Raw genomic sequence first — 6,000 nt, forward strand, 5'->3', positions numbered from 1 at the left:
AGGCGTTGTGCTGACATACAGTGTTGGACATTCACCATTTAAGCCACTATTATTACTAAGTGAACATTATAGCGTTGCATAAGAATTTGGCTTCTGTAAAACACACTGTTTCCATTTAGTGGAGATAAGTACGCTCACAGTGAGAGCAAATAATGACTGTGACATTAAAGCAGAGACTTTTTACTTCCAGACTCGCTTTCCATTATCCACCAGGGGGTGCAAAGATGACACCCATTTCACCCACATCTTCAGCCAAAAGCCTTCAACACAACCCGACGAAGCTCTCAAATACATTAGATTACTTCAGCATCTGCCATCAAGGTGGATTTAAGATCATCCACTAATCAAATCATTCCGTTCAAGAGCTGAATCAAGATGCTGCAAAGTTCAAGACACACATGTTGCACATCCAACGCAGTGTACACATATTTCATCTATAAATCAAACAAGCACCGCAACCCTTATCGTTCACATATAACTGGGATCAAGGTGACTTCATTGGATTTAAGATTTAATAGTTGACTTTACCTGCATGCTTGGGGAGTCACGAGCACAATTAAGTTTCTTGCATCACAGGCTTACATTCTATTTCATAATGTCTCTATTCCAAATGCATGTACAATAATTATAAAGCAGAATCCATCATAAAAAGTCATCAGTGATTAAATTAGCAGGGCTTAAATTAGAAATAATTTCCAAAAAAAGGGATCTAATTATCATGCAAATCATGCAGTGTTCATTGACTATCAACTGTTGCTGTGACTAATGCAGAACAATTGTGACAATTTACTTTAATGTGCATTTGGGACACAAAAGCTCCTAAATGTTTGAAATGGCATGTAATAATTTATTAAGTTCAGCCTATCAAGCCGATTTGTCAGGCTGATTCAACATCAATGATTGCCACACCGTGTCCACAGAATTAGAATGATGTACATCCAAACACGGCGTTAAAGTCTCGTGATCCACAGCAATTTCCCATGCAAGCCTATCCATCACATGTTGAATAAACTAAAGGCAGAATAGACCTGCATGAAGCAATGAAGCGAATCGTCTTACCTGTTTTAAAGCTCGTCGTTTATTAATGCTTCCGCGGTTTCTGTGCAACAAAACCAACGCTGTTTATTCTTCTGCGAGTGTTTTATTTGGCTTGATGTGAGCTTTAATGATCAGCTGTTGTTTTATAAGCACTGCGCGCGCGTGCCTTGTCAATTCCCGCTGTTCCGTGGTGCCCGGTGCAGCGCTCTTCAACACGATTAAAGCAAAAACGAAGCCTTAGCGGGCGGCACGCCGTCAAAAACTACTTTCGAAGGCCACTTCATCTTAATTTTTTTCTCCGTATATATCCGTGTGATGCGAGAGATGCGGGTCAAGCGCGCGCTGTCAAGAAAAGGAGGAGGAAAATCCGCATCCCAGTGAGAAATAAATGAAACTGATATCCTCGTTCGTGTCAAATTAAGTGAAGCATCGACCGGCGGTCTTCTTCTGCTCTCTTTCCTTCACTTTGCTTCTCCCTCTTTCCAGAAATGAGTAGCTTTGAATAAGGGTTTTGAACGCGTGTGATAAGAGCCCGATAGCTCTCCTCTGCCTTCTGCCTCAGGACCTGCACTGAAACAGCTCTCACTCTCTTCTCCACACACACACACGCAAACGCACACACGGTCTCCCACTCGGCTCAATGCATCTTTCTGGCTGTGTGGGATTTCTTTACCACTGAAATGCGACTTAGACCGTCAAATAACTTGTATGAATGGGAATCGAAAAAGAATTTAGCGATTCGGGCTCTTCATGTTACCTTGACGATACCATTTAGGGTCCTTTAAGTACTTTTGCGGAGGAAATACTTCTGAAAAAATTTACCTGAAAAATTCCTCTGAAATATTAAGAGAATTATTAGCTGCTTTTACTGCCCTCAGCAGTCTGTTCAAAACAGCCTATTACAGAATTCAACACAAAGATTTTAGACTAGGTTTAGCACCTAAAATAAAATCGATTGTTGAAGCGTTTAGAGGAGACTGATATCCCTAATTAAATGAGTAGCAAAGAAAAAACATTGTTAAAAACAGTAAATTTAGCTTGCTTGGCCAATAAAATTGTAAAAAAATAGAACATAGGCTACGATTTAGTCCACTCAGTCATACACGATTAGCCTGTCATCCATTAGATGACTCAAAAATTACAGTTTCCGTTCACTCAGCCTACTGATGTGATGAGTTTTGCTTCATAAGATTATATGTCAACCATTGGTAGGACTGTTCATTTTGTCATACCTGCATGTTTCACTTCATTTTTCTCTTTCTCTCAGTGTCAAAATCTATTTTATGAACCACGACGAGCACGGTTTCACCTTTAAAAAAAATGCAGTGTTCATTCTGTAAACACATTTTTGGCTTAATTAGGCAGGGTTAAAATAGCTGGGTTGTCTGGGGCACTGCAAACATACAGTTGGGTTGCCCATGCTTGGTCAACCCAACTGACAGGGCAGTAAGGGGTTTTCTATCCTTTGAACATTTGAGTTAGGTTATTTTGAACCAACAGGTTTATTCATTTTTCATGGAACTTTCTGGATTCATCACGATGTCAGACAGTCACGGAGCTCGGATTACAAGGTAAAAAAATTAGTATTACCTGTATAAATGTTTCCCAATATCTCGAATAAATGGTGCTAAAGGTTTACAAATATTACTGTTCAACAGAGTTTTTGATCTGTCAATATGTGGATTTTGCCTTTTGTTAACAATGAAGTAGCCGCAGAAATTAGGCTAGTGAAGGTCAACAACTGCTCGTCATGAAAAAAACGGCTTAAATGCATCTTTTTTGTTCTGTTAGATAAAAGTAATCCAGTCTACATTTTTAAATGTTAGTAAATTACATAGGTGAGTAAATTACCAATAAATTAATTTGGAAACGTTCAGAAACCATGAGGCATAATTGGAGAATCGCTTAAAAAGAACCGACTCGTAAGGGTCAATCGCTCCTAAACACGCTACCTTGATTGCACTGCAATTCTCTGAAAAGAATCGATTCATAAGAGTTGTTCATTTGGAAATCGAACTGGCTTGCGCTGTACGTTTTGCTCCGTTAGTTTTGCGTCACTGAATAATGCAGGAAAAACTGTGCGGTTTCATTCGGGAAAATCCTACTTTTAAAACAAAATCAAGTATGCGTAAGAACCAGCGATCAGTTCCCAGCATTAAAGCAGCCTCCTCAGAAAATAGCCTACTCTCTTTCTTGCTCTGTCATGCAGTATATGAGCCAAAGTTCCCCCGTATTTCTCATCAGGTGAACATAACGTGCTCTCCGATCATCTGCATTAGACAAAAGCATCTCTGTTTGCTGCCAGTGAGTAATTCATTAATCACATCTTCCCATACTCCACATGGTTTTGTGAACACGCTCTCAGCCTGAGCGTAATAATCACAGATGAATAACAATTGACCAAAATGAATCACAAGAGAGTGAGTGGAAATTCATATTTGAGGAAGCAGGTTGTCAGCAGCATCAGCAAACTCTTTGCACAGCAGATGAAGGATGCGGGAGATGGGAGCTCTTTCATTTACTCCATGCACTGCCCAAAAAAGGAAATTCACACATTATCATGAGATCAAAGGCTCTTTCTCTTCACATCCACCACAGCTCTCCATACAATTACCTCTTGAAATAGTTAAACCGTGCGCACTAGACTCCAATAAATGATCATCTTACTCGTGTGCGTGGTGCAGAAATTATTAATCACTGTCAAAAACAACAAACAACAGATCTAGAGAATGCAAGGTTCTTTCTATGCAGGTAATAATTAATGAGGCCTCTCATTCATCCCACTGCCCTTAATGATGTATTTAAAATTTAATGCATTTCTAAACCTTGAGTCAGTGAGCAGTGCAGGTGTTCGATAGTTTGTGTGTCAGCATCCCTGTAGAAGTGCCTGTGAATCAGCAAGGCTGGAGCTCTGCTAAGCGAGGACAAATCTCCACGGGCCGAGAGCTAGATTTAGGCTAAATGGACGCATAATCGCCGTGAGGAGAAGATACGCATCTGTGGTTGAGACGCAACAATCCTGCCTTTTATGATGTGGCTTTAATAGAGACGTAGTTCTTGCAGAGCCCTTTACGTTCTTAGCCAGAGCTAATCCACGTTTTCTTGACATTTTGTCCCCATGTCGATGTGCGCAGCTGGATAATAAGAACAGATGTCAAGCCATGTGACCTTTTCCCTCAAACACACAGCAATCATGCAACCTGTCATTCCAACAGAGATGCAAACTTTGAACTCCCAGAGACGAGGTGGGGAAAGGGGGTAGCAAGAGGCTCTGCTAAACTGATGACTTGAAAGCTTTGCAGAGTTATGGGTCAGCGTCAAGCAAGAGAGTCCACGGTCAGGAAAGACAGGTTTATAAGAAAGTTTTAGTGTTTCTCCCACGTCGATGCCAGTGGTGTAGTTGTTAGTGCGTCAACACCCGATTTCGATTCCTGCCTTACGGTCCTGTGCCGATCCTTCCTCTCTTTCTGCTCCCCATGCTTTCCTGTCATTACTCTCTACTGTCCTATCCAATGAAGGTGAAAAACCCGAGAAAAAAAATGTTTCTCCCACCTCCAAAGTTAAACAAGCAACCTAGACTATTAATTAACAAAACTAAGGTTGTCTTTTCTTTACAATTTAAAATATTTCTGGGTGTCATGGTGACGCAATGGGTAGCACGATCGGCTCGCAACAAGAAGATCGCTGGTTCTGTGTGGAGTTTGCATGTTCTCCCTGTGTTGGCGTGGGTTTCCTCTGCATGCTCCGGTTTCCCTCAGTCCAAAGGCTTGCGCTATAGGTGAATTAAATAAGCTAAATTGGCCGTAGTGTATGAGTGTGAATGCAAAAGAGTTTGGGTGTTTCCCAGTACTGGGTTGCGGCTGGAAGGGCATCCGCTGCGTAAAACATATGCTGGATAAGTTGGCGGTTCATTAATCAGACCCCTGATTAATAAAGGGACTAAGCTGAAAAGCTGAAAATTAATGAATATTTTTATTAGTGCATAAAAATAAAGAATTCAAATCATAACACAAGTAAAACATGATATGAATCTTTGTACTTATGTGTTAATTTATAGTATTAAAAAAATTAAGTCAAATCACTGACAGAATCTGAACAAGATTCATAAAGTGAAACACCCATCCATTTATGTTTCATTAAATATTTGTAGTGTTTAATAAGGTTTTCTGCTACTAATAAGACATTTAACCAATATAATACAATCTTTTCTGGCAGTTTTGAAAGAAAAATCCAGAAAATGCATATAATATTTTTTACATTTTTTCCAAGTTTTTTTCCATGCAGTTATTTTTGAAGATATATACTGTAACAACTTACACACTTTGTATTCTGCTCATGAACGAATGAAATAGTTGAAGTGTCACAAATTCATTCATTTTCCTTCAGCTTATGCCCATCCATCTGCAACCAAGTACTGGGAAACACCTATACACTCTTGCATTCACACACATACACTACATCCAATTTAGTTTATTCAACTCACCAATAGTGCATGTCTTTGGACTGTGGAAACCCACGCAAACACAGGGAGAACATGCAAACTCCACACAGAAATGCCAACTGACCGGGCCGGGGCTCAAACCTGCAACCTTCTTGCTGTGAGGCAACAGTGCAATGTCAAAATAATTGTGAAATAATCTCTTTAGTCTTATTAGTGTCAAATAAATTACCTGTATTATGTAGTTAGCCTTTTTGTTTTCTCCTTACCCCATTTGACAGTGAAAATTTTCATTCATTCATTCGTCTTCCTTCAGCTTAGTCGCTTTATTAATCAGGGGTCGCCACAGCGGAATGAACCGCAAACTTATCCAACATATGTTTTATGCAGCGGATGCCCTTCCAGCTGCAACCCATCACTGGGAAACACCCATACACTAATTCACACACATACACTACATCCAATTTTGTTAATTCAATTCACCTGTACCGCATTGTCTTTGAACTGTGGGCTAAACCGGAGCA

At 40.0% G+C, this 6,000-nt stretch overlaps 1 protein-coding gene across 1 annotated transcript in view; it reads right to left on the minus strand.

The window, feature by feature from the left end:
• Positions 1-1,578, minus strand: part of grik4 (glutamate receptor, ionotropic, kainate 4) — a 624,478-nt gene extending 622,900 nt beyond the window's left edge. The window contains exon 1 of the mRNA XM_056473804.1: positions 1,060-1,578. The gene's annotated coding sequence lies outside the window, so the exon portion shown is untranslated. The remainder of the gene's footprint in view (positions 1-1,059) is intronic.
• Between the last annotated feature and the right edge of the window lie 4,422 nt (positions 1,579-6,000).

The sequence above is a fragment of the Danio aesculapii genome, chromosome 15 (genome assembly GCF_903798145.1).
Source record: "Danio aesculapii chromosome 15, fDanAes4.1, whole genome shotgun sequence".
NCBI classification, from domain to species: domain Eukaryota; kingdom Metazoa; phylum Chordata; class Actinopteri; order Cypriniformes; family Danionidae; genus Danio; species Danio aesculapii.